Source organism: Lolium perenne, chromosome 1 (assembly GCF_019359855.2).
Source record: "Lolium perenne isolate Kyuss_39 chromosome 1, Kyuss_2.0, whole genome shotgun sequence".
Lineage (NCBI taxonomy): Eukaryota > Viridiplantae > Streptophyta > Magnoliopsida > Poales > Poaceae > Lolium > Lolium perenne.
This window is the reverse complement of record NC_067244.2, coordinates 215,218,186-215,229,384: the sequence shown is the minus strand read 5'-3', so window position 1 is coordinate 215,229,384 and position 11,199 is coordinate 215,218,186.

Sequence of the window (11,199 nt, the reverse complement as noted above, 5' to 3'; positions counted from 1 at the left end):
TAGTGCATAATTGAAAATTCATATATTCAGAGGTGACATAATCATTCTTAACACTTCTGGACATTGCACAAAGCTACTGAAAATTAATGGAACAAAGAAATCCATCAAGCATAGCAAAACAGGCAATGCGAAATAAAGGGCAGAATCTGTCAAAACAGAACAGTCCGTAAAGACGAATTTTTCTGGGGCACTTGACTTGCTCAGATGAAAATGATCAAATTGAATGAAAGTTGCGTACATATCTGAGGATCACGCACGTAAATTGGCAGATTTTTCTGAGTTACCTACAGAGAACCATACCCAAATTCGTGACAGCAAGAAATCTGTTTCTGCGCAGTAATCCAAATCTAGTATTGACTTTACTATCAAAGACTTTACTTGGCACAACAATGCAATAAAATAAAGATAAGGAGAGGTTGCTACAGTAGTAACAACTTCCAAGACTCAAATATAAAAAAAGTGCAGAACTAAAATAATGGGTTGTCTCCCATAAGCGCTTTTCTTTAACGCCTTTCAGCTAGGCGCAGAAAGTGTGAATCAAGTAACATCAAGAGATGAAGCATCGACATCATAATTTGTTCTAATAATAGAATCATAAGGTAACTTCATTTTCTTTCTAGGGAAGTGTTCCATACCTTTCTTGAGAGGAAATTGATATTTAATATTACCTTCCTTCATATCAATAGTAGCACCAACAGTTCGAAGAAAAGGTCTTCCCAATATAATGGGACAAGATGCATTGCATTCAATATCCAAGACAACAAAATCAACGGGGACAAGGTTATTGTTAACCATAATACGAACATTATCAATCCTCTCCAAAGGTTTCTTTATATCATTATCAGCAAGATTAACATCCAAATAACAATTTTTCAATGGTGGCAAGTCAAGCATATCATAGATTTTCTTAGGCATAACAGAAATACTTGCACCAAGATCACATAAAGCATTACAATCAAAATCATTGACCCTCATCTTAATGATGAGCTCCCAACCATCTTCTAACTTCCTAGGAATAGAAGTTTCAAGTTTTAGTTTCTCTTCTCTAGCTTTTATGAGAGCATTTGTGATATGTTTTGTAAAGGCCAAATTTATAGCACTAGCATTGGGACTTTTAGCAAGTTTTTGTAAGAACTTTATAACTTCAGAGATGTGACAATCATCAAAATCTAAACCATTATGATCTACAGCAATGGGATCATTGTCCCCAATATTTTGAAAAATTTCAGCAGTTTTATCACAAACAGTTTCAGCAGTTTCAGGCAGTTTTGCACGCTTTGCACTAGGAGTAGAAACATTGCCAACACCAATTATTTTACCATTGATAGTAGAAGGTTTAGCAACATGTGAAGCATTATCATTACTAGTGGTGGTAATAGTCCAAACTTTAGCTACATTATTCTCTTTAGCAAGTTTTTCGTTTTCTTCTCTTTCCCACCTAGCATGCAATTCAGCCATCAATCTAATATTCTCATTAATTCGAACTTGGATGGCGTTTGCTGTAGTAACAATCTTATTATCATTATCCTTATTAGGCATAACTTTCAATTTTAAAAGATCAACATCAGAGGCAAGTCTATCAACCTTAGAAGCAAGAATATCGATTTTATCAAGCTTTTCCTCAACAGATTTGTTAAAAGCAGTTTGTGTACTAATAAATTCTTTAAGCATGGCTTCAAGACCAGGGGGTACACCCCTATTATTGTTGTAAGAATTCCCATAAGAATTACCATAACCATTACTATTAGCAGAAGGATATGGCCTATAGTTGTTACCAGAATTATTCCTATAAGCATTGTTGTTGAAATTATTACTTTTAATGAAATTCACATCACCATGTTCTTCTTGGGCAACCAATGAAGCTAAAGGAACATTATTAGGATCAACATTATATCTACCATTCACAAGCATAGACATAATAGCATCAATCTTATCATTCAAGGAAGAGGTTTTTTCAACAGAATTTACCTTCTTACCTTGTGGAGCCCTTTCAGTGTGCCATTCAGAGTAATTTGTCATCATATCATCAAGAAGCTTTGTCGCCTCCCCCAAAGTGATGGACATAAAGGTACCTCCAGCAGCTGAATCCAATAGGTTCCGCGAAGAAAAATTCAATCCTGCATAGAAGGTTTGGATGATCATCCAAGTAGTTAGTCCATGGGTTGGGCAATTCTTTACCAAAGATTTCATTCTCTCCCATGCTTGAGCAACATGTTCATTATCTAATTGCTTAAAATTCATTATGCTACTTCTCAAAGATATAATTTTAGCAGGAGGATAATATCTACCAATAAAAGCATCTTTACATTTAGTCCATGAATCAATACTATTCTTAGGCAAAGATAGCAACCAATCTTTAGCTCTTCCTCTTAAGGAGAAAGGAAACAATTTCAATTTTATAATATCACCATCTACATCCTTATACTTTTGCATTTCACAAAGTTCGACAAAATTATTAAGATGGGCAGCAGCATCATCAGAACTAACACCAGAAAATTGCTCTCTCATAACAAGATTTAGTAAAGCAGGTTTAATTTCAAAGAATTCTGCTGCAGTAGTAGGTGGAGCAATAGGTGTGCATAGGAAATCATTATTATTTGTGCTAGTGAAGTCACACAACTTAGTATTCTCAGCAGTTCCCATTTTAGCAGTAGTAAATAAAGCAAACTAAATAAAGCAAAATGCAAGTAACTAATTTTTTGTGTTTTTAATATAGAGAACGAGACAGTAAATAAAGTAAAGCTAGCAACTAATTTTTTTGTGTTTTTGATACAAAGAGCAAACAAAGCAGTAAATAAAGTAAAGTAAAGCAAGACAAAAACAAAGTAAAGAGATTGGAAGTGGAGACTCCCCTTGCAGCGTGTCTTGATCTCCCCGGCAACGGCACCAGAAATTTAGCTTGATACGCGTAAAGCACACGCCCGTTGGAAACCCCAAGTGGAAGGTGTGATGCGTGTAGCAGCAAGTTTCCCTCAGTAAGAAACCAAGGTTTATCGAACCAATAGGAGTCAAGGATCACGTGAAGGTCGTTGGTGACGGAGTGTAGTGCGGCGCAACACCAGGGATTCCGGCGCCAACGTGGAACCTGCACAACACAATCAAAGTACTTTGCCCCAACGTAACAGTGAGGTTGTCAATCTCACCGGCTTGCTGTAAACAAAGGATTAGATGTATAGTGTGGATGATGATGTTTGTTTGCGAAGAACAGTAAAGAACAATTGCAGTAGATTGTATTTCAGATGTAAAGAATAGGACCGGGATCCACAGTTCACTAGTGGTGTCTCTCCCATAAGATAAACAGATGTTGGGTGAACAAATTACAGTTGGGCAATTGACAAATAAAGAAGGCATAACAATGCACATACATATATCATGATGAGTACTATGAGATTTAATCAGGGCATTACGACAAAGTACATAGACCGCTATCCAGCATGCATCTATGCCTAAAAAATCCACTTTCAGGTTATCATCCGAACCCCTTCCGCCATTAAGTTGCAAACAACAGACAATTGCATTAAGTATGGTGCGTAATGTAATCAACACAAATATCCTTAGACAAAGCATCGATGTTTTATCCCTAGTGGCAACAGCACATCCACAACCTTAGAACTTTCTCACATCGTCCCGCATTCAATGGAGGCATGAACCCACTATCGAGCATAAATACTCCCTCTTGGAGTTACAAGTATCAACTTGGCCAGAGCCTCTACTAGCAACGGAGAGCATGCAAGAACATAAACAACATATATGATAGATTGATAATCAACTTGACATAGTATTCAATATTCATCGGATCCCAACAAACACAACATGTAGCATTACAAATAGATGATCTTGATCATGATAGGCAGCTCACAAGATCTAACATGATAGCACAATGAGGAGAAGACAACCATCTAGCTACTGCTATGGACCCATAGTCCAGGGGTGAACTACTCACACATCGATCCGGAGGCGATCATGGCGATGAAGAGCCCTCCGGGAGATGATTCCCCTCTCCGGCAGGGTGCCAAAGGCGATCTCCTGAATCCCCCGAGATGGGATTGGCGGCGGCGGCGTCTCTGGAAGGTTTTCCATATCGTGGCTCTCGGTACAGAGGGTTTCGCGACGAAGGCTTTAAGTAGGCGGAAGGGCGGAGTCGGAGGAGTCATGGGGGCCCCACACGCTAGGGCCGCGCGAGCCCCCCCTAGGCTGCGCCGCCCTAGTGTGGCGGCGCCCCGTGGCCCCACTTCGTTTCTCCCTCGGTCTTCTGGAAGCTTCGTGGAAAAATAAGACCCTGGGCGTTGATTTCGTCCAATTCCGAGAATATTTCCTTTGTAGGATTTCTGAAACCAAAAACAGCAGAAAACAGCAACTGGCTCTTCGGCATCTCGTCAATAAGTTAGTGCCGGAAAATGCAAATAATGACATATAATGTGTATAATATATGTGAGTATCATCATAAAAGTAGCATGGAACATAAGAAATTATGGATACGTTTGAGACGTATCAAGGAGTCGTTCACCTATTTTATTTTGCATCCTCTCTTATGCTAGCCTTGAGTTGCGTTCTTGTCATGTGTTCCATCCACTTGTTACCTCAAGCAGCCCATATTGCCTCCACCACCCTCCTACAGGTGTTGTTTGGTTATCGGGTCTGCCTTGCGAGTCGTAGTGCATGCTAGTGCTAGTGCATACAAAAACAGATATGCGGGTGGCGTGTCACCAAATTGACATGCCCACTTTTTTCTAAAAGTTTGTTATTATAGAATATATTTGCAGTATTGCATATATTATAGAAGAAATTTCATGTAGTAGTAAATAAAATAAAATAAAATAAAGCTTTGTCTGCAAGCCACCATTATTGAATGTAAATAGCTAGAGTAGCATATTGTTGACATTCATCAACTAATATTACTAGCTACCAAGATAGCTAGCTACTCCTCGGGGTAATTCACAAAGAGTCTGTTATCATCTGTCGGGTCATCATATTCAGAGCCAGAAGAGGTTGAGTTGTTGCAAAATTTGTAACAAAACATATGGGTGTGCATACTGGCACCTATCACTAGTAGAAAATGGCCTTTAGTACCGGTTCATAAGGGGCTTTAGTCCCGGATGTGCAACCGGGACTAAACCCCGCCCCCCTCCCCCTTTAGTCCTGGTTGTTTACGAATCGGGACTAAAGGTTCATCCACGTGGGCTGCAGACGTGCGTCGGGGTGGAGTACCTTTAGTCCCGGTTGGTCTGACCAACCAGAACTAAAGGGCTCTGCAGGTTTAGGGTTTAAACCTTAAATCTGGTTTTATTTGTTGTGTTTCCATTTCTTTTATATTTTATTTTGTGTTTTATTTTAATTTCAAAGATATTTCAGTACACATATTCTACGCTAGTATATACATGTAACACGTTGATGCATATGAATATACAGTTTTAAAAAAGTTTGAAATTTCTAATAGGAAGAATTCAAGAGGAATATATAATATTCAATCTCTTGTGACCATATATACAATTTCAAACAAGTTTCCATATACAACCATAATTAAATTTACGACATTAGAAGTTCTTCGTTCTCGAAATAGTGTTGTCCATTAGGATGGAGGACCTACCTCATCAGAAATCCTGCTAATCCCTCTTGAATTGGTTGGAGGCGAGCTTCTGGATTAAACTTCTCCCGCAAGTAACTCATCCGCAAGTTGATATTCTCAGCCCTCCGCTCAGAGGTGTGTATCCGGATGAACTCACAAACGTAGTATCCACATAGATTGGTCCCCTTTGTCTGCTTTGGAACATTAGCTACCCTTTTAAATGTTAGCTCCTCTTTGAATGCACCAGTTACATTCTTTATGAACTATTTCCAAACCCTGCAGGGCAAAGAAAATGAACAAGGGAGTTATTAATTATTTGATATCCGGAAATGAATGAAAGAGGCTAATATAGTGCGCAAATGATTGAAAATAATTACTTTTGCAACATTTCTCTTATGCCGCACCAATGATTTGGGTCCATATTCAGAGAGTCCATGATTTCAACTCTGGAGTTGTCAAATTGAATTATTAGCAGAATCCAGTGGAACCTGCGGACACGTTACATGCACAGTCATGCATAACTCGTCAATTACACATAACATGGAGTAAACAAAAAATAATGTGTACAAGACAGAAACACTCACCCAAAATGGTAAGCAAATAGAATGTCACTTTTGAGTTCCTGATTTGTAAGAAACATGTACAAGTCACTCTCCATGTCTTGGGGGTGATTTTGTAACACATGTCCATTAATGATATGTGGGTCAATGAACCCAACATCATGAATGTTCTTTTTTTTTGCATTCCCCAAGCTTCATTCTGCATAATAGCGTACAGAAGAATATAGTTAAGATAATATAGTGCATGCAATGAACGAGATGAGGTAGAGATTTAATTATAGAAATAAATCACTTACAGAACGTAGCAACTCAGCAGATATTTGTCGAGCTCGCGCGGATTGAACAATTGGAACAATTCACTCATATGAACTTGTATAAAGTAATGTTTGAAGTGATGATCCTCTCTAACTTCCCCATAAATATATTCTTTGCCGGCCTTATTTTTTACGAAATCATTATGGTACCAGAGTATCAGATTTTGCATTTGAGTTGGTAGACTCGCTTCCTGTGCAGGCTCGACGAGAGGCCCCTTCGACACATATGTAAATGCTACCTCACTTATTGGCGCATCCTGATTGCCTAACAATGCACGAAGAGTCATACCGAACTCGACCGCTCTTTCTTTGGCTACCGTTACAGTCATTTGCTATGCTCTGCTGCTGCTCGGATAGCGGGGTTCAATAGTTCCATGTCCTTATCCATATCGGCTCTGAAGGACGTTCTGGAAACTATGAGCGGGGGGGTCGATTGTTTTTCTGTGCCCCGAGCTGGGAAACTTGTTTCCCGCATTTTTTATTGGTTAGTTTCTTCTCCGGCAAGTCTTTTTCCTTCGTCAAGACTTTTTCCTTCAGCAATAATGATTCTTGCGTAAGAAATTCACGTCCATAGTCATCTAGCAAATTCTGCCGGAATCGGGGCGGTGTCGTCAAAAAATCCTTAGCCCACTTCTTTTGCTTCTCAGTATATAACGGCTTGGGCTCAGGCTCTTTTTCTCCTTGACTTCCGCCTTCCTTTTCTTAGTGAGTAGCCGCGGCCGCTTCATTTTGCTCGACACTAACTTCCCAAGGTCTCGGAAGAAGAGGCTTCAGTGATGGCGTTGGTACCCCTTGTGGTATTTGGTATATAAGGCTCCGTGTTAATAATCCAGGAGGGGGTTACCTTGCTTCCCTCCTTAACCCCCCGCTTTTGCTTCTTCCCTGGAGGTGGATTGGGTGGCGGCATCGGGTTACCCGTCGGAGGTGGACTAGGGGGCGGCGTCGGCTTACCCGCCGGAGGTGGATTGGGGGGCGGCGTCGGCTGACGTGAAGGAGGTGTAGGTGGACCACCACCACCGGAGGGGGGTGGACTTGGGTGATTCCTCGGGGTCGGTGGCCTTGGCGTCGAGCTTGGAAACTTGATGTACTTCTTTTGCCATAGAATGATTTGGCGCTTGACATCTCCAAGTCTCACATCCCCTTCGGGTGTAGCATAGTCAATCTCCAGGTCCTCATACCTTTCGACTATGCCATCCACCGTGACACAAGCATAGCCAGCTACAATGGGATTGTTGTGGTGGAGTGCTCCAGGTTTACAAGGTAAAGCGGTGCCGATCGCCACCTTGAAGGAAATGTTCCTCATTGGCTGATGCAACTCACATTCTTTCATAATGTCATGTACATTGTCCACCGGGTAGCGAGGCCCCGGTGCACCATCGATTGTCGGTGCATTAGCACCAGCCGGGACCTCCATGGAAGCCACGTTGCTTCTCCGCTACTGGCTTCCGACATCCGCTGCATGATCTTCATGCGGCCCTGCCGATCTGCCTGCTGCTAGTGCTTCACGCATCATGTTCTTCACATCAAATAGTTCCCTTTCCAAGTTCCCCATACGATCTGAATTCCGGTCCGTCTTTCTCTTAAGGCTTTTTTAACTGTACGGGTCATTGTCCTGGGGAAACCCTTCCTTCCACGGAACGGCGCCTTTGGCTCATATACCTCCTAGGTGTTCAGGATTCCCGAGGGCTAGTGTCAGCGGGTCGTTCTCTCTATTGACCTTGATCTTCCCCACTTCAACTTCGGCCATTGCTGCAATAAGGGCGGCGGTGGGAGTAAACACTTTCTTCCGGTGAACACACATCCCCGTGTTCGGGTCTAGCAATTCCCCATGCCTGTACCACCAGCTTTTTACCCTTGGGTCCCACCCCTCTATACCTAGAGGGATTCCTCGATCCCTCAGGATGTTCTCCATCTTCTCCCACTTAGGCAACGAAGTGCGGTATCCTCCTGGCCCCATAACATGATGGTACTCTTTTTTCTGAGCATTTTCCTTATTTTCTTTCGATATGGCCTTGGCATGCTCCGATTCCTTTTTCTTCACAAATTCGGGTGTCATGGTATCGTCACGGCATATGCCATGGGATGGCTAAAATCGATGGTTCCGACCAATGGCCCACGGCGGTTTCCCGATGCGGGTATGAGCATGAGCGACACAGTGACGTACCCAGGTTCGGGGCCCTCGTGTGGAGGTAACACCCCTACTCCTGCTCTAGAGTGTATGTATGATGAGTGGTCGTACAATGGTGCTCCTTGAGCTGTATTTGGCTGCTAGGAGAGGGTTGGAGGTAGAAGAAGACCTCTCTCCCGAGCGGTTCTAAGTATGAATGAGAGTCTGGTCAATCGTCCCCGTGCAAGGGGGTGGTAGTCCTACCGTTTCCCTCCATTTCTTCTCACCATTTCTAACTATATATATGTAGCCCAGTTTTTCCTTGCATGATTATCTACTACGACTGCATGATACATGACCTGCAACTTTGAGTCTCTACTCGAGTCTACGACTCAATTAGCCACTCGGGGGCTACTGGCGTGGGTATAGTACATCGGCTACCCCCCTTTCGTGTACCTAGATTAGCCCAACTGGAGGCCCATATGATGGTTTGCTAGAGACCATGAAGCCCAAAAGAAGCTGGGAGCTACAGAGAATGAGAAGCACATATTCCTAGTGTGTGGAACAAGAACAAGACAAAGATTAAGAAACCTAGGGTTCGCCTACAACCTGTAACCAAATCAGTCATGGTAACTGAGATCTAGCCTCCTATATAAAGACTAGGATGGGCTGCTAGGGATACTCTCCAACTCATGCATAATCTTCCCTAGGAATGGTCCGATCTACACCACCATAGTCATTACGACGACATTATAATCTCCATCGATAATCAAGATCAGACAAGCATGAGTAGGGTATTACCCTCCGGGGGCCTGAACCTGGGAAACCTCGCATTCTTCATTGTTTTTTAGCCGAGGATTCTGCCACTCTTTCTCTAAACCCAAGTAAATCATCAATAGGAATTGCCATGGATATCCCATGTCAGGTGTGATGCTGCAGTGTGAGAGATAGTCGATGTGGTTCGGTTGGGTCGTGTGGGCTCTGCCGCATAAGTTACTAGTGGTGTGGTCCTCTGGACCACACCACTCATACGGACGATACTATTGGCATAGCCCATTATTTTCCTCACCCTCGGGAGAGGGGGTTGGGGGGTCACTAGAGGCCCACCTATTGTGGTGTAACTATATCGGGACACGAGTAAAGATATATTGATGGTGTGCAATTATTGTAGCATGTCACAAATATTGCTGACGTGTTGCTTTAGAGACCCTCCAATAATTAAATGTGTTTATAAGGGTTTTCCTACTAGTTTTGAAATGATGTAGTGTAAATTAACTCTTGACTATTGTATCTTCTTAGTTACTATGGATAGACTTTGCTAGAAGCGAATTTTCACTACATTGCAATTGCGCTGGATTTCATAACCATGTATATTTAACATCATATTGATCAAAGTTTGTTCCAGACCATGTCAATGTTCAAACGTTGTACACCAGAAAGAGTATGGTATTAGATTTTTAAAAAGATGGATGAAAAAGCTCTCGCCAAAAAATTAAAGCATGCGATTCAATCTTTGATGAAAAATGTTTTAAAGTTAAACTAGACGATGGATCAGACCATTATTAAAATATATAAACATTACCATCCGTTGAGTTGGCAGAACCTTTTTTAAGTTGTTCGAGGCCTATAAATTATCATAAGATTACCTTAAACATCGTCAGCCATTGACTTCTTCTAATGTTACTACTACATGCAATGAATTACAGCCAACAAATATTATCTAATGCACATTGGTCTATCAAAATAAATTGGCACTATCTAATCCATGAAGAAAGTCACCGGTGAAAATCACATTATGATGAAAGCGCCGTGAAAACCGTGTTAAGGAGTTCCCAACAAGAGCAAGGAAATTCCTCCGTGCCACCTACCACCTCTAATATCATGTCATCACACAACTCTGCCTACATCGTTGTGTAATCTGATGTGTTTCTAATTAATTTTCTGGGTCATCTGTAACATATTTTTTAAATATCAAATTATAAACTTATATATGCATTCCTTCTTTAGCATTTGTCCTTTGTCGTAAAAAATGTCACTTTTAGGAAAAGCCCGTAGTCGCACATCCATACCTTCGACTACTGTATATTCTAATATTATGGATAGACTTAGCTCAAAAAGAATTTTCATTATACTCTGTATTACAATTATATTGGATTTTGTACCCATATATATTTAACATCTCATTAGTTAAAGTTTGTTTTAAAGACCATGTCACTGATCGTGTGAAACAGCAAAACATCCAATCCTCTACTTTCTGTGAAGAACAACAACTAACACACATTTTAACTGTAGTTGAATTAGACAATGAACCCCAATTGGAATTATTTAAACATTATCAGACCCCTATTGTACGTATTTAAACATTATCAGACGTTGTTTTGGTGTTACCTTATTAAGTTGACCGCGGCCTAATAATCCTCATAAGATCAACTGAACATCATATCAACCATTATTGATTTGTTCTACCATTACTGTGACATGTACTGAATTACATCAAATTAATATTATTTATCCATGAAGAAACTAACAGGTTGAAATGAAATTAATTTTGATGAAAGCTCCGTGGAAACCATGCTAAGGTGTTCCCAACAAGAGCAAGAAATTCCTCCAAAAAAACACAAGAGCAAGAAATCCTCCATCTCCCCATCCATC